General features: G+C 44.2%; 1 protein-coding gene across 4 annotated transcripts in view; it reads right to left on the bottom strand.

Moving 5' to 3' along the window:
• The window catches only part of nelfcd (negative elongation factor complex member C/D), a 159,327-nt gene that overhangs the window by 54,079 nt on the left and 86,930 nt on the right, over nucleotides 1–18,318 (bottom strand). The gene's annotated exons all lie outside the window — the stretch shown is intronic.

Raw genomic sequence — 18,318 nt, 5'->3', positions numbered from 1 at the left:
GTAACTCCAATCAAAATTCACACAGATGATAAAATATGACTATTCACATATAAAGCACTGAATGGTCTCGCACCGCAGTACCTGAGCAAAATTCTGGTCCTTTATGACTCGCCACACTGACTTGGATCAAAAAGGTACAGGCTATCTGCTGGTACCTCATTATAGTGAAGGCTACATCAAGGCAGAACCTTTTTGACAAAGCCGAATAGCTCTCCAGGTTGTGTTAAGGACTCAATCTCAGTGTTTAAGTCTGGGTTGAAAATATATCTTTTTAGTCAAGCCTTTTGGTAATAGCTTTTTAAAAGGAAGGATCTAGAAGGTCCTCTAGCATAGTGTTTTGATAAACTGGGATGTATGGATGCCATCCCCCCCACTCTCACGCATTCACTCAGGTTTGTTGACAATGGAGTGGCTGGCTGCTTTATGTCTCAGGGTTCCTTCATGTCTCAGGGTTCCTTCATGTCCGTGTTAACTTCTGTCTCTCCTTTTTAGTTATTCGGTCAGAGTTAGTCTTGCCAGAGTTCCCACTTGCACTCACTTCTGGCACTTGTTTACTGTTCTTAACCATTAGGTGACACCAAGCATACCGAACCAGTGCGCTCTCTCTCTCAAGTTACATGTTGATCCTGAGACACCAGTGATGACCTTTTTTCCTCTTTGGACTTGCCTTATCCATCCTAATGCCCTACATCTGGCTGGAGTCTCATCTCATCGCTCCTGTGGAGGATGGCCCCATATGGACAGTCGAAAATCAAACTCAGATGTTTTTGGAAACTTAGTTTTTGCTATGATGACTGAGAACTACTACTGTCATGATAACTTTAGGACTGCAGCTGTCATGAACAGCATTGCACTCAAGTCTCCATCAATGAACACTTGATAACTTCAACAAAATAGCCTTCAAGCCAAAACTATAATGAATTTCCTGGTTACACAGTTGTACTTTGTGACTATTTAGAAGCAGTTAATAATAATAAAAGCAAGTTATTTGTAATCATGCCATCTGTTATTACTGGCATTGAGCAGACGCTCTTATCTAGAGAGACATACAACATACCCAGAGCAGCCTGGGGAGCAGTTGGGGGTTAGGGGCCTTCCTCAAGGGCATGTCAGCAATTCCTGTTGGTCCAGGGAATCAAACCAGCAACTTTTTGGTCCCAAAGCTGCTTCTCTAACCCTGAGGGCATGGCTTCCTTGAATGAATGTTATCACCCAAATGAGGATGGTTCCTCTCTAAGGTTCTTCCTCGTGTCGTCTGAGAGTTTCCTTCCCACAGGCTTGCTCATCAGGGATAAATAAATTTATTAGGGATAAAAATAGATATTTTAGTGTCATGACCCCTAAAATCTGGAACTCTTTACCTTTGACTTTATTCTTCACTTCATGCCTTCCACACCCAGCTTAAAACCTCTTTCTTTTCTCAACACTTTCAATGGTTTTCTCACATCAGTTATTTTTTGGTCAGCGTGTTCTGGTTGTACAGCGACCTTGGGTATTTAATAATAATAATAATAATAATAATAATCCACGGGGCCTGGCCGGGCTAAGCCTGAAGCAGTGACGTGGGTCCGACCTCCCGTGAGTTCACCACCCACAGAGGTAGCCGTAGGGGGCCAGTGCAGTGTGGATTGGGTGGCAGTCGAAGGCAGGGGCCTTGACAACCTGATCCCCGAACACAGCGGCTAGCTGTTGGGACATGGAATGTCACTTCGCTGGGGGGGAAAGAGCCTGAGCTTGTGCAGGAGGTTGAGAGGTACTGGCTAGAGATAGTCGGGCTCACCTCCATGCACAGCTTGGGCTCCAGAACCCAGCTCCTCAAGAGGGGCTGGACTCTCCACTTCTCTGGAGTTGCCCACGGTGAGTGGCGGCGGGCTGGTGTGGGCTTGCTTATAGCTCCCCAGCTCAGCAGCCATGTGTTGGAGTTTACCCCAGTGAACGAGAGGGTCGCCTCTCTGCGCCTTCGGATTGGGGAGAGGGCTCTTGCTATTTGTGCCTACGGGCCGAATAGCAGTATAGAGTATCCGGCCTTCTTGGAGTCCCTGGGAGAGGTACTGAGAGGTGCTCAGACTGGGGACTCCATTGTTCTACTGGGGGACTTCAACACTCACGTGGGTGACAACAGTGACACCTGGAGAGGCATGATTGGGAGGAACTCGATCTGAACCCGAGTGGTGTTTTGTTATTGGACTTCTGTGCTAGTCACAGTTTGTCCATAACAAACACCATGTATGAGCATAGGGGTGTCCATAAGTGCACGTGGCACCAGGACACCTTAGGTCGGAGATCGATGATAGACTTTGTTGTTGTTGTTTCATCTGACCTCTGGCCCTATGTCTTGGACACTCGGGTGAAGAGAGGGGCTGAGCTGTCAACTGATCACCACCTGGTGGTGAGTTGGATCCGCTGGCGGAGGAGGAAGCCGGACAGACCTGGCAGGCCCAAACGTATGGTGAGGGTCTGCTGGGAACGTCTGGCCGAGCACTCTGTCGGGGAGGTCTTTAACTCCCACCTCCGGGAGAGCTTCTCCCAGCTTCCGAGGGAGGTGGGGGACATTGAGTCTCAGTGGACCATGTTCTCCACCTCCATTGTAGACGCAACTGTTTGGAGCTGTGGCCGCAAGGTCTCCGGTGCCTGTCGTGGGACTCCTGAGGCAGCTGACGGGTATCGGCAGGCCAGGTGTGCCACAGCTTGGGCAGTTGCAGAGGCAAAAACTCGGAACTGAGAGGAGTCCAGTGAGACCATGGAGGCGGACTATCGGTCAGCCTCGAAGAAATTCTGGCAAACCATCCGGCGCCTCAGGAGGAGAAAGCAGTACTCTGCCAATACTGTTTACAGTGCGGGTGGGGGGGCTGTTGACCTCGACTGGGACATTGTCAGGTGGTGGAAGGAATACTTCGAGTATCTCCTCAATCCCACCGTCACATCTTCCACTGAGGAAGCGGAGGCTGATGACTCAGAGGTGGACTCGTCCATTACCCAAGCTGAAGTCACTGAGGTGGTTTGCAAGCTCCTCGGTGGCAAGGCACCGGGGGTGGATGAGAGCCACCCTGAGTATCTCAAGTCTCTGGATGTTGTGGGTCTGTCTTGGCTGACACACCTCTGCAACATTGCGTGGCGGTCAGGGACAGTGCCTCTGGAGTGGCAGACTGGGGTGGTGGTCCCTCTTTTTAAGAAAGGGGACTGGAGAGTGTGCTCCAATTATATGGGAATCGCACTTCTCAGCCTCCCCAGGAAGGTTTACTCCAGGGTACTGGAGAGGAGAATTCGGCCAATAGTCGAACCTCGGATCCAAGAGCAACAATGCGGTTTTCGTCCTGGTCGTGGAACACTAGACCAGCTCTATACCCTTCATAGGGTGCTCGAGGGTTCATGGGAGTTTGCCCAACCAGTCCACATGTGCTTTGTGGATCAGGAGAAGGCATTCGACCGTGTCGCTCATGGTATTCTGTGGGGGGTGCTTCGGGAGTATGGGGTTCGGGGCTGTTTGCTAAGGGCTGTCCGGTCCCTGTACAAACGGAGCAGGAGTCTGGTTCGCATTGCCGGCAGTAAGTCAGACCTGTTCCCAGTGCATGTTGGACTCCGGCAGGGCTGCCCTTTGTCACCGGTTCTGTTCACAATTTTTATGGACAGAATTTCTAGGCACAGCCAGGGACCGGAAGGAATTCTGTTTGGGAACCACAGGATTTCATCTCTGCTTTTTGCAGATGATGTTGTCCTGTTGGCTTCTTCAAGCCAGGACCTTCAGCATGCACTGGGGTGGTTTGTAGTCGAGCGTGAAGCAGCTGGGATGAGAATCAGCACCTCCAAGTCCAAGGCCATGGTTCTCGACTGGAAAAGGGTGGCTCTCCAGGTTGGTGGAGAAGTCCTAACTCAAGTGGAGGAGTTTAAGTATCTCGGGATCTTGTTCATGAGTGAGGGAAGGATAGAGCATGAGATCGACAGGCGGATCGGTGCAGCCTCCGCAGTGATGCGGTCGCTTTACCGGTCCGTCGTGGTGAAGAGGGAGCTGAGCCAAAAGGCGAAGCTCTCGATTTACCAGTCGATCTACATTCCGACTCTCACCTATGGTCATGAGCTTTGGGTAATGACCGAAAGAACAAAATCGTGGATACAAGCGGCCGAAATGAGTTTCCTTTGCAGGGTGGCTGGGCACTCCCTGAGAGATAGGGTGAGAAGCACAGTCACTCGGGAAGAGCTCGGAGTAGAGCCGCTGCTCCTCCACATCGAGAGGAATCAGCTGAGGTGGCTTGGGAATCTCTTTCGGATGCCTCCTGGATGCCTCCCTGGGGAGGTGTTCCAGGCATGTCCCCCCGGGAGGAGGCCCCGGGTAAGACCCAGGACACACTGGAGGGACTATGTCTCTCGGCTGGCCTGGGAACGCCTCGGTGTTCTTCCTGAGGAGCTGGCCAAGGTGTCTGGGGAAAGGGAAGTTTGGGCTTCCATGCTCAGACTGCTGCCTCCGTGACCCGGCCCCAGATAAGCGGATGAAGACGAGACGAGAATAATAATAATAATAATAATAATAATAACTTTTAATAAATTAACATCTGAAATGTGGAATAGTAGAAATAAGAACATCAAAAGTGTTAAAGCACTCTTGAAGCAAAATTATCACAAATTGCCATAGGCAGAGTGATATGGTCCAAAAGGCAGTTTTGTAGTCTTTAAGCTCAGGAAACAATCTAAACTCGAAGGACACTCCGTAGAGTGCATACTTAAACCAAGCCACATATTTGGATTTGCATCAAAATCTAAATCAACTGTTCCTTGGGCCATGACCCACCTTTACTAAAAATTTCATCAGAATCTGTTCACTGCTTTTTGAGTTACGTTGGGAACAGTCAAACAAACAAACAGGCCAAAATAACCTCCAACAAAGTTGGCGGAGGCAAAAATAATTCACTGCACGCCTTCACTCATTTTCCAAAAAATGTTTGGTTTTGTGTGCACAAATATGAATAATGCCCTCAAGTGGACAATTTGAATAAGACTGCATCAGATAGTATTGGTCCCCTAATCAAACCTACCATTCACATTTCATGACAATAGGTCAGTGTTAATCCTGTTAAATGCCTGCTGTGTTTTAAAGCCATCAGACTGTCAAAGTTCCAATCTAGCCACATAAGAGTACTCTTGGTGCTGGTCCCCAGCCCGGATAAATGGGCTGGGTTGCATCAGGAAGGGCATCCGGCGTAAAACTATGCCAAATCTAACATGCGGATTGAAAAGAGAAAAACCATACCGGATCGGTTGGGGTTAACAACGACCACCTCCGGTACTGTTGGTCAACAGGGTGCCAGTGGAAAGTACGCTACTATTGCACCAAAACGGAGAAGGAGAGGGGGGAGGCATGTTAGGAGAGAGTGTGAAAGATGGAAGGGAAGGAGCTTAGAATTGAGGGTAGGAACACTGACTGTGGAAACACTGACTGGCAGAGTGAGAGAGTTAGCAGGTATGATGGAAAGAAGGAAGTTGGACATTTTGTGTGTGCAGGAGACAAGGTGAAAGGGAAGCAAGGGCAAGAACATTGGAGGTGGATGCAAGTTGTTTTATTATGGAGTCGATGGAAAGAGAAATGGTGTTGGTATTGTTTTGAGGGGAGAGTTGGTCAACAGTGTGATTGATGTGAAGAGGGTGTCAGATAGAGTGATAGGCATGAAGTTGGATATTAAAGGAGTGGTAATCAATGTTGTGTGTAAGTATGCCCCACAGGTTGGATGTGAGAATGAAAAGAAAGTTTTTCTGGGAAAAGATGGATGAAGTGGTAGAAAGAATACTGAGGGAGGAGCGCATACTGATAGGAGCAGATTTCAATGGACATGTTGGCAAGGGAAACAGAGGAGATGAGGACATGATGGGCAGATATGATGTAAGAGAGAGAAATGTGGAAGGGCAAATGGTGGTTGATTTTTCAAAGAGGATGAATTTGGCAATAGCCAATACATACTCTGAGAAGAAAGAGCAGCACAGGGTGATGTTTAAGAGTGGAGGAAGAGCTACACAGGTGGACTACATTAGGCCTGTCACGATGATAAATTTTGTTGGATGATATATTGTCTCAGAAATTATTGCGATAAACAATATTATTGTTGACGTCTTTTTAAGACAATTTTATACCACTAGTAAAATGATGATTATACAAATACACTCTTTCAAAGAACAGTAAACTTTTTAATTAAGTCAACTTATTCAATTCAACAGTGGAACATAAAAAATATAAATAAATAACCTAAAGAAATAAAACAACAATCAAACAAAACCACTCACAACAAAAACAATAAATAAAATACAATCTGTGGCTCTTAAAAATTGCACTCAAGTAAATATTAACTTGGCACAGGGTAATAAAGACATTCTTTTCTTCACAGGCAACATTCTGCCAATCCAGTTTCTCAAAGATTAGTACCCAGATAAACAAAAAAGTACAAAGTAACAACGTATTGCCAGCTGTCATTTGGATAAAAGTAACAACAATTAGAACGAGATAACATGTAGGCAAGGGTGTAGGTTTGGTATTAACATTGGTGGGGACAAAAACCCAATGCCAAACCCCAGTGGCACCAACTTCAGGTCAACATTAGAGGGTCACAATATTTTGCTCTGTTGTGTACCACATTTTAAAAGTCTGTACTTTGGAGAGATGATGGATACTCATCCATCATCACTCCAAAGTACAAACTTTTAAAATGTGAAATTCAGAACTGTAGTAATTCATTAATAATAATATGCAATTCATTTGATTAACTGCAAATCTTGCATATGATGATTAACTCATTCTACCAATTTGCAAATGTGTTTCACAAGCAAATAACGCATTGACTGTCAGGAGGGTGTATGTTCCTTTCCCTCATAAATAGAAGTAAAACACATACGGAGCCTTAAACACTGCGTTCCATTAGGCTGGCAGGGGGAGTAGACTGTCTTCTGTGTGATCTTTAACTAGTTTTAGAATGCTAGTTTAAGCTGATATGTGATTGATCTAATGGTAAAACAAGACAAAGGCTCTATAACTTTGACATGTTGAAAGGTTACAATTTTACTTAGCAACAGAATGTATCTGAATTCTGATTGGTTGTTGTTATAATATTGCCCTTTTATTGTCTTCTTGAGCGGAGAGGGGAGAGGAGGGAGTGACAGAGAAGTTTTTAGCCTACCGCTTGCAAATGAACCCCCTCGAAAACCAATCAGTTCAGAGTATGTATGTACTCGGTATGTGATGTTTTCAAAAGAGATGCAGGAGTAACCAAAAATTTCTGATCAAAAAGGCGGAGGCTGTTATGCTTATTACGTGAAAATATATTATTTGATTAAAAGGTGTCTGGGCCACAAACAATGTCCACATCACCATCAGGTTGTTGTTTACATGGGTCATGTTACACGAACTTGGTCAGGGCTCTCTGCAAGTCTTAACTGAAGCACTTCAAATTAAGGGTTAGCGGGCTGCTAAAGTTTGCAGGCACTTCACAAGCAAGACGAGGTGCAATATTAGCCAACATTAGCACAATTTGATATGATTTAATAATGTCTTTGTGACCTTAATGAACACCGATTGTCGGTATCAAGTCGGATTGCTATTTACATGCCACACAAACTTGGAAAACAGTCATATTCGTATGTTGTCATTTTTACACTCTGAATACAAACTGCTAACTGATTAATTTTACGAGCTAATCTAACGTTACATTCCTCATGGACAGTTTGCTAGCTAGCAGCCAGTCACTGCACTGCAACCGCACTTGCTAATTGACATGGTGTCAGGAGTGGTGAGCTGAGGTGAAGTGAGGACCCAAGAGCAGACTCAGAAAACAGGCAGTGTAAAGAGAAAACTTCTTTAATGAAGCTGGCAGAAAGGCAAAAGGGCTCGGGCAAAAATCGGTAGTCAAAAAACAGGCCAGGAGGTCAAAAACACAGGAGCCAGTAGACACAATCAGGGACAAAAAAAAAAAAAAGAGGACAGAAAAATCTTCACAAAAACTGATGAACACAGGGACAAGGGAAATCCAGGCAGAGGTAGCAAAATACACAATTCAAAAGAACAGGCAGGCAAAAACAGGGACAAAAAACTGGACAGAAAAACCAAGGAGAAATTCAGCCGGGAGAATGAGGAAGACACAATACCAATGAGCTGTAGCGAGGCAAGGAAAGTCTACAAGAGACAGTCTGGCAAATGGAGTAGCTCCAAACAGTTCTTAAAAAGCCCTGGCTGATGGGAGAGGAGTGGTAGCAGGTGTGGGAGTGCCGCTTCAGGAAATGGCCTTCAGCAAGGCAGGACTGAGTTCCTGTCCTGGAGCTGGCATGCAAGTCCCACAATCTAAGGCATGGATGGACTGGACTGTGACGCATGGTAGCCGAACTTGCTTGCTGTTTTTGCGACCACGCCCCCAGAGCGGATATTCATGAGCGAATTTTGCATAGTTTCGCCCAGTGGAAACCTACAGTAACCATTTGTGTACCATGCATGGAGAGTGATTTTATTTTATTTTTTTCCCCTTCTTCAATCAGAAATATTGGTAGGGACACGTCCATACCCAATTCTACGCCTATGGTCTGTACAACAGAGCAATGTGTTGTTGTCTATTCCCCATTCAGTGGATACCCTGGCCGGATAACTGTTGCATGCTGGGAGGCCCCGCCTCTGACAGAGAGCCATGTGAGATGACAGAAAACAGTGCGGTGTTTTATTCAGGCAATGGGTCAAGCTAATACTCTGGCGACTTCCCTATGTAGATGTACAGCATGTAAATGCCAAAATCGCGGTAAAAAAAAAAAATTACTGAGTTAATTTTCATTTACCGTACGATAAGTCAGTATATCAAATATCACGACAGGCCTATATATACACACCTTTCAGGTTTTATGCAAATGCTTGTGACTAATCATGACTTAAAACTGTTTGAGTAAAGTAGGCTCCACCTAATAAGAACTGATTGGCATGTGACAGTTCTATTGTTTATAAATGTCAGCATGTTTTTCAGAATGATCGGGGCTCACATTTTCCTAAGTAGTTTGACAACAATTGTTTGAAAATAGGCCAGAAGTCCAGGCCCAGGAAGTAGGATTCACACATTATACAAACTGTCACAAATTTGAGTGGGCAAAAAGTAATTTTCCAATGGATTAAGCAAGACAGTCAAGTTAAAAAAAGAAATTTAACTGTACATACCCCCCCACCCCACCCACCACGCTTGTTTTGGTGTGTGCATAGCACCCTCCAGTGGCCAATTTGAGTGAGATTGCATCAGACTGTAGTGCCTACTGAAACCTTCCACAAAAGTGATAATAGCTCAAATGTTAAAGTGCATATCACGGGTAAATTCAGGAGCAAGATCAATGCAATTCTCTTGTTTTATTTTAAACTTTGGTCAAATATCTGTCGCATTTTGTGCAATTTTTTTTTACCTTGCACAATACCAGAAAAATTCAGTTGAAATCAAGCCATTTGAGGCGAATTGGTCTGCCTCTGAAAAAACTTGGCATTTGGATTTCCTGGGAAACACTGATTTTCGTGATGTCACGTGCGGTACGCCTCCCTCTGAATCCTACGTCAGCGTTGGTTTGTTTATGAGAAAACAACCTGATGGTTTTGTGCACATTTCTTCAATGTTATCACGTAATTATTAAAATGGTTAACAGATGTATCGTAGGAGGGTGTAGCAACACCAATTTTGATGGGATTAGTACTCATCGTTTCCCACATTGCGCTCAGGTGACAATTCCATATTTCAATGCAAATCGCTAGCTGCTAAACTTGGTCTACACAGGCTGTGCACTGAAACCGTGCAAGCTCTCACAGCCTGCTGGTGCTTCCGCAGGTGATGTCACGAATCTGGCTCCAGACTCCCTTGGGATTTTTCCAGACGTGTTTTATTTTATTTTTTTCTGCTGTAGACAGATGGCCTTGTGCAAAATTACCCTTCTGGATGAGTGTGTAAAGGGACATTCTTTCATATAAAAAAATAAATTTGGTCCAGGATATGCACTTTAAGCCTGACAAAGACCAACGTAATTATGGGTGAGCAGAGCGACATGGTTTTTGAGGAGATGTTTTTTTTTTTTGTTTCGGAGAAACCAAAGAATCAGTGGCAAATAAATAAATGAATAAATAAAATCTTTGCAAGAATTACTGTTTATGAGATATGGCCCGCAGCATAAAACTTTGTGCTGTTGCACCACCATCAGGCCTATGTGGGTCCCTTCATGTGCCTGATGATTTGGGTCAGGGTTATATTGCACCAGGGTTATATTGCACCTTCCCTCCAAATTATTCCCTCCAATGTATTTCTATGGTCACCATACCATTTTAGCCAAGAATCAGAACAAATAAACTAATAAAAATCCAAACAAAAACAATAGTGTTCCAGCATGTCCTGCTTGGATGATCTACAGGGTCCCATGTTCAATATACATGAACATACCGATTAAGTTTCATGATGCCTGCTGAAAGCTGACTGACTGAAGGTGACCCATGTTTTTGAAGTAATTCACTGAGGATTAAAAATCCAGCTGCGCATCAGCAAGAACGATGAAACGGACCATAATTCATTTCAACTGGACTTGCAGTTCCCAAGAAACAGCTTATTTGAACTTAAATCTACCACCTATCACTCGCCATGCCACAACCTTTGCAGACATCCTCTGAAACATGGACTGAAAGTGTCTTTGAAGTTTGATTTAAATCCACTGGACCAATAATGAAATTACGGCTATTTGGGTAAACCAGCTATATTGTACTTTCATGGATTGGCAAGTGGCAGCCATATTGTTAACAAATCTCAAGATGTTTTAATAATTACTGAGTTTCATACACTCAAGTATTTTGACATCAATTTCGTCAACATAGGATAAAAATTCTAGGACCAGTTTGCAAAAATAGGTTTTGCATATTATGCAAATTATCTTATTGTAGTGCATGAGACTAAATGGATTAAAAGGTTTATGGTTTTATAAATCGAGTGTAGCGTAGTTCTGGCAGGTCACGAAGTCAAGCATAGCCCTCAATCCCTGCTACGTCACCTGACTGCAGTTGATCTCAAGCCAGCCCAAAGCAGCTGTCAGCTCAGCGGATTCCCTTCTATGCATTCTATTGGCATATCTCTCATGGAGCGCCTTATTTAAGCTCCTTTAACCTGCCTACCCTTGCTGCTTCCTCTGCAAGCCATTTTTGCAAGAGAGCACCATTTTCTTTTGCCGGAGGTCTCGTTCGGCAAGTACGAGTCTTCGGCTCCAAGGATTAATGAAGGGCCCACACTCAGGCTCCTGTAAATGTTGTTAACAAAATCGCAGCTCCAGTCAGAGCTTTGCTTGAGGAGCCGTTTGCATTGTCGCGGGGGGCATCCGCATCGAGCCCCCAGCTGCAGATCTTTTCAGCTCCTCTGCTCCTAGGGACACCGCCAAAAACTAAGAACACTGCCCGCACCTCAGCGCAGTCCCAGCTCCTGCTGCTCCGCCACAAAGAGAGCATCAGTCTCAGCCATAGCAGTCGCACCTGCAGACCTGAATAACTTCTTGTCAGCCTTGTCCAGCATCCAACGTCACTTGCCACCAAGAACTCCAGAATTCAAGCCCTGGAGTCCGGTCGGCTCCCTCTACAAGTTCATGTTTCCTGGCAACAGCAGGTTTGTTTACATCCTCCATGCTCTCAAATTAGCCGCGGGTCCAGCTCCTGCATTGCAGAACAATGACGTCACCACCCAACTACTCAAGCCCACAACTCGCATGAACTCTATAGGTACAGCTCCCTGAAAGTATTTTGGGGAGAGAGGGAAAAAAAAGCCTAATAATTGATTTATCTGCTCTTCATAATGACGAAGTGCAAAAGTATCCATAGTCTCATGTCATGCCTTTACATCCTTAGCACTGGCATTTATTTGGCTAAATGGAGAGATCACAGAGCTACTGCTCACTTACATTTACCCCCGCTCTCACTTATATCAGAATGCAAGCAACCGATGGAATAGAACACTTATTATGAATGTTGACTTCAACAAATAACCCTGAAACAAGCAGGGGTATAAAAATCTTGACACCTCGCCAGAGGCTCTTTGCTGGATCCTCCTTAACAACTGTAAACTGCTTTCATGCTTCACCTCTTAGATGACTTTTGCTAGTGGACAACCCAATTCAAAGCCAGACCAATGTATCTCAGAGCTCAACATATATTTACAAATTGGGTACTTCTCTATCTGAAGAGAAAACATCAGGCTCTCTCCAGACTATAGAATTTCTAGGCATCACCTTAGACAGCAACCTAATGCAAGCTTCACTGCCTCTTGGAAAAAATCAAATCACTTCAAGAGAGATCATGAGAAGTGCAGGAAGCGGGGCAGAGCTAAAGGGGGGGGGCATTGCCCCTGGGCCCTCCCCCTAGCCGTACAGGGCCCCACCCTTTGACATTCAGGCCCTCCCAATAAATGTGCCTTACGCGATTTCATTGGAAATTCCTTGAAACCTACAAGTTTTCACATGATTACAGACTAGTTGACCTATATATCTCTCATTTTTGCTACACATTCTTATCATGGTTAAAACAAATAAAATAAAAAAAACCCTGTGAAATCCCTAAACAAACTTAAAATATAATAAATTGTAATGTTTTCAAGCTAAACTAAGCTGTTCCTTTTGTATTTAATTGTTTTTCGTTTGAGGAATTTGCAAAAAAACTGCAATGCATGATGGGTAGGATCTAAAGGCTGCCTAATGTCCTCATCCGTCTGATACATACAACAAGAGTCTGGCAACTTATTGAGCCCAGAGAGCAGGGACATACAGTAACCTTGAAACGCCTCTGCCCAACCTGCTGGTCCTCCTGCTATGATGCACTTGTTGCGTTAAAGTACAGATATGGAGACCTCATTAAAGCTCTTGACAAGCTCTCACAAGCGAGAAAACGAATGAACGAGATGAGGCAGATGCACTTAAAAAGGCCATTACTAAATTTCAGTTCATATTTTTAATCAGCCTTCAGACAAAGATTTTGGAGTGCACTAATGCCATCTCAAAGTTACTGCAGGAGAAGACCACTGATCTCCTCAAAGCGCCTGCATTATTGCAGAATGCTGTACGAACTCTATAGACCCTTTTCAGTCACGTGACCTTCGTAAATGCAACCACCATTTTGGACATGTAGCGGACTTCAGCTCGAATTGGTTTGAATGCGAGGAAGGCGACAAACGGAGAACATACAAGAAAAAGGAGCGAGATGCAGAAAACACCTTCGCTATCCAGCGACATAGGGCATTTACAGGGCGAGCAGAGGGAGAAATAACAACAGTAACGACACATTAGCAACGCCGTACAGAAATAACGGTTTATGGCACAGACCCTTTCGGTTCTCGCTCATCTAGCTGCTACAATGACTGCTTAGACTGCAACAATAATACCTAACACACATTTAAGTAACCGTCGTAAAGACGTGAAACTCGTCGAGTGACGAGTGTGTTCATTGATAAGCTAACACAATCTAAAAGTAGACATACCATCACACTGCCCTGGGGCTGTGTACAGTTTCCCTTCTATGGTTTGTGCACTCACTATTTGCCATTACTTTCTCCAACCGTTGTTACAGATTACAGGGAACGGCCTGGATTTAAGAGACAAATACATGTTCCTCTTGTTTTGAACACTTATTTGTAGGCAGTGTAAAGTGGGAGGTCCCGGAGCGCAGAGGATGAGCGGCTCCGGTGCGGAAAAAAAGAGGGGGGGAGGGGGGCGCGGCGCTGCGCTGCGCTTCTGGGCATGTTTTGTAATAACACTGCAAATTAAGTTCATCTGCAGATATTTTGTGGATGTCGTTTCATGAGAGAAATCACCAACAAGACAGATATCAAAATCAGACATTAACACTAAATAAACTTGCATTTTTTTATTTAATTATTTGTTTGTTTTTTTGTTACATAGTCAAAAGAGGTGTCGGATCACCAGATCCAATGTAAATAGCTGCCGGAGCCAACGCCCGAGGTTCCGGAGCGCGCTCCGGCTTGCTCCCCCTCAAATTAAGCGCTGTTTGTAGGACACTGCCTCTGATCTGTCCTACAGTCTACCAACAGCAAAGGAACACAACGCTAGCTAATGTCGTTAGCTAATAGCTACTACAGAAGAACAAAGAGGTTACAATGGGTTATTTTAGCCTATTTGGTTACACACTCGCCGCCACAGAATGTTAACAGCAATGTAATGCCTTTTCTGGCTAATTTTATTCATCTTACCTCCAACAAAGTGGTCACTACACAAGCGTTGGTGTGCCGCTATCCATCTTCTCCGTCGGTCAGCATCTACCGGGATCCGATAAAATGATAACCCTTGCCTTGTTTGTTGATGGTTACTACATCCAGGTGCACAACAATATAGTGGCATGATGAAAGTCTTGCTGAAAATAAACACTTTCTTTGCTGCCGTTCCTCAATGCTGGCTGTGGTAAACTACTGGTAGTACATGTCCAAAATGGCGGCCGCATTTGTCGTGACGTCACGTGAAGGAGTACAGGGAGCAGTCTGATGAAGCAAAGGCTTCCACTCTGGCATTGGCTGTGAAATGGGGCAGTCAAACACAATTTGTAGCCACGAGGTTGAAAAAAGTGAAGCAACACTTTGATCACCTTAACGAAGACAGTCAGCTTTCTGATGCAGAACATTCTTTTCGGGTGAATGTGTTCCATGCGTGCCTTGATGTAATCATTCAGCAGCTGTCACAAAAGTTTGTCAGTTTAAATTGGACTGGTCATTTGTTTGAGGCTATTCATCCAAATATGCTCCAGCATGCCAAGGACGAGGAGCTATATGAAGTGGCCCATCGACTGTGTGATCACTATAGTCAGGATATTGACTCCAGCTTCCCTGGTCAACTAGTGTCATTTAGGGCTTGTTTCAAGGAGCAGATAGCGAGACACACATTTGTGCTTAGCCTGGCCAGGTTGCTGGTAGTAGATCATCCAGCAGTAACTTCTACATTTAGTGAGGTGTGCACGGCCTTCTTGCTTTTTCTCACTCTCCCCGTCTCAGTTGCAACAGCAGAGTGATCTTTCTCCAAATTAAAATTGATAAATTATCTCAGGAGCGCAATGGGTCAAGAAAGACTCTGTGGATTGGCCATTTTATCAATTGAGAATGAGCGAGCAAGAGCGCTTAACATCCCTCAAATAGTCGACAACTTTGCGGAGCGCAAGGCGCGTTGAATGCCTTTTTAATGACGAACGCAGGTTTCCGTGTCGGCTTTGTAGTTGAAGACGTGCTTACACAATGAGGGTGTATCGTTCATGATTGTTGGATTTTTTGTTGTTGTTGTTTAGTGTCTATTTGGAACATAATAAAAAAGGAATGGAAAATACAGGCTATGTAGGCGTATAAAAAAAGTAAAAAATAAAATAATAATAATAATAATAATAATAATTTTAAAAAAAACTTCGAGCAAGTTCCATTCTAATATAGCCTGATTGCTGCAGGCCTTCTGTTTGTTTGCAATTTCGCCATGGCTAGGTCCAAAGGCAATGTTCTTAAAAACTGCTTTTTGTTAGATATAGCCTGAATAGGCCTATATGCTGCAAGCCTTCTAGTTTGTTTGCAATTTCGCCATGGGGGGGCTGATTGGTGTTTTGCCCCGGGGCCTTGTGTGCAGTTGTTCCGCCACTGGCAGGAGGCAATAGCAATTTCAAAAAGGGAATGGTTTATGTTTGGGCATCTTAATTACACAATGCGTGTTATATCCCAGGGTCATTCCTTTATATTCAGGCTTCTTAACCTCTCTAAATCTGTAGAGAACTCTGTGATAGGGTGACCTTGGATATAGGCTGCAGATCTGAACTCCGGTTCTGGTTTCCTTCTGTTGGGTAAATGGAACATTACCTCATTCTTCTATAATGAAAATTGCTAATGGAGAGTCCAGGTTAAGTTGTTCACAGATGCAGCCCCTTCCATTGGTGGTGGTGGTGTGTTCAATAATCAGCAGTTTGCTGATGCATGGCCAAAGAATTGTCACCCTTGCAAGCTAACACTTCTTTAATGGAATCTACCCAATTGTGTACCTTGTCTTCTGTGGGGTAAACACTGGTCAAGAAGCAAATCCTGTTTTTGTAACAATGAGGCAGGTGTAAATATCATTAACAAGAGCGCACCTCAGTTCTGCTATTAATAGATACATGACGCACCTCACATGGTCCTCTGCATGGATAATTTCATCGTTTGAACAGCCCATATTCCAGGCTTGGACAACAATGATCGATTCTTGTCCTGCTTTGAATCTCAGAATTTCACTATGCCTGGAGACAGTGCCATCCAGCCTGACCTGCTCTGTTCATTCAAACTGCACTAAATTAAACAATAAATGTTATTGTATAGCTGCAATGACCTGGCGACTTGTCCAGGATGTAACCCGCCTTTTGCCCATAATCAGCTGGGATAGGCTCCAGCTTGCCTGCAACCCTGTAGAACAGGATAAGCGGCAACAGATAATGGATGGATGGATGTTATTGCATAGCTCTCTGCATAAACTTACTAGCCATGATACCCAACTAGGAATCTGTGAAGCTTCAACTTGTCTCACCATATTTCATCTTGGTTAACTTGCTTCCTACTTAATTAGTTCAGCGTGTTCCTTCTGCTGGCTCTTCCGTGAAAGCACGGAAGGCCTGGGAGGTCTGCCTGATGTGGTGGTTTTGCTGTCCTGCTTTAGCCTTTCCATGTAGGCACATGGTAGGGCAGGGAGGTGTGCTCTCCCTGCCCCCAGGCTTTCAGTGTATGTACATGGAAAGGTATGGCAGTCCCAGAACAGAGACACCCACCAAATATATCTTGTTGCAAATATTGCAATGTACTGTAAATAGAAGTTCCTTGAAAAAGGAGTACTGACAGAAATCGAACATAGTGTAGTTCTGGCTGGCCATGTAGTCAAGCTCAGCCCTCAATCCCAGCTACATCAGCTGACTGCACCTGATCTCAAGCCGGCCCACATCAGCAGTCAGCTCAGTGGATTCCCTTCTATGCATTCTATTGGCATCTCTCTCGGAGCAACTTATTTAAGCTGCTTTAACCTGCCTACCTTTGCAACCCACCTCCACCCCAACTATGTCTGACTTTCATCAATCTTATTTCTGTACCATTGATGCCTACTCACAACCCAGACCAGGCCGCCTTTTTCCACTACTCCATGATCCAGTTCTGATGTTCATATGCTTATTGTAGGCACTTTTCTTAGCGGACAAGGGTCAGCATGAGTGCCCTGATCAGGCTGCAGCTACTCAACCCATACAAAGCAAGCTGTGATAGAAAGGTGTTAGAATGCTTTTAGGTGTCAGTTAACTTTTTCAGCAAGTTGTGCTACAGTTGCTCTTCTGTGGTTCACTGATTGTCCTTCATTGAACCACTTTCTGATAGCTGATAAATCACTACATAACAGGAACACCCCATGACCTGCAATTTTGTGTTGACCCAGTCATCTAACAATTGTCAAAGAGGCTAAGATCCTTAATCCATGCTATTTCCATTGTTGCCACACTCCTTGCTTTAGCCATTCCATGCAGGCACATGGAAGGGCAGGGAGGCTTTCCATGTATGCACGTGGAAGGGCAGGGAGGTCCCAGAACAGCACCACCAGCCAAATACAACTTGCTGCAAATACTGCAATATAAATAAAAGTTCCTTGACAAAAGTGGTCCTAACAGAAATGGAACCAGAATCAGAAAGGAATTTTACAGTACAACCTTGCTTTCCAAGAAAGATGTTTGCTTTTGTGGGCAAAAACATGAATAGTGCCCCAGTGGGTAATTTGAAGACGATTTCATCAGTTACTTGTAGGTCCCAAGTTGAGCCGACCATTCGTATTGATAGCTCAATGGTCACCATGTAAAAAAAAAAAAAAAGCCTGTCTACTGACTGATGGAATCTGATTGGCCATGTTTGTTAAGTAATTAGGTCATCACAAAAAAATCCCTTTACAGCAGCATACCAAAATTCAGCTTGACAGGACGAACAATTCTCAAGAAACAGTTCTCATCTTAACTCTGCCCCCTATGAATGATCACACTCCATCTTTTGGAAATAAAACACAGAATCTTGTTATGTACCATTCAAGTTCCTTGCAAATCTATTCAATCAATCAGGAGTTACAGCAGTTTGAGGAAATTAAGCTGTGCCTGATTATAATGAATTGATATGCGAGAGCCATGTTGATAATTACTGAGGTTCGCACTCTGCTAGACACCAAATTGTGAAGACAGGCCAAAAAATCCTAGGACTAGTTTGCAAAAGCAAGTTTCACATATTATGCAAATTAGAAAAAAAAAATCATTATCCCAAGGAAAAAAATAATCTAGTGTGTAGGACATACAGT

This window comes from Neoarius graeffei, chromosome 4 (genome assembly GCF_027579695.1).
Source record: "Neoarius graeffei isolate fNeoGra1 chromosome 4, fNeoGra1.pri, whole genome shotgun sequence".
Lineage (NCBI taxonomy): Eukaryota > Metazoa > Chordata > Actinopteri > Siluriformes > Ariidae > Neoarius > Neoarius graeffei.
This window is presented reverse-complemented; position numbering and strand designations above follow the sequence as displayed.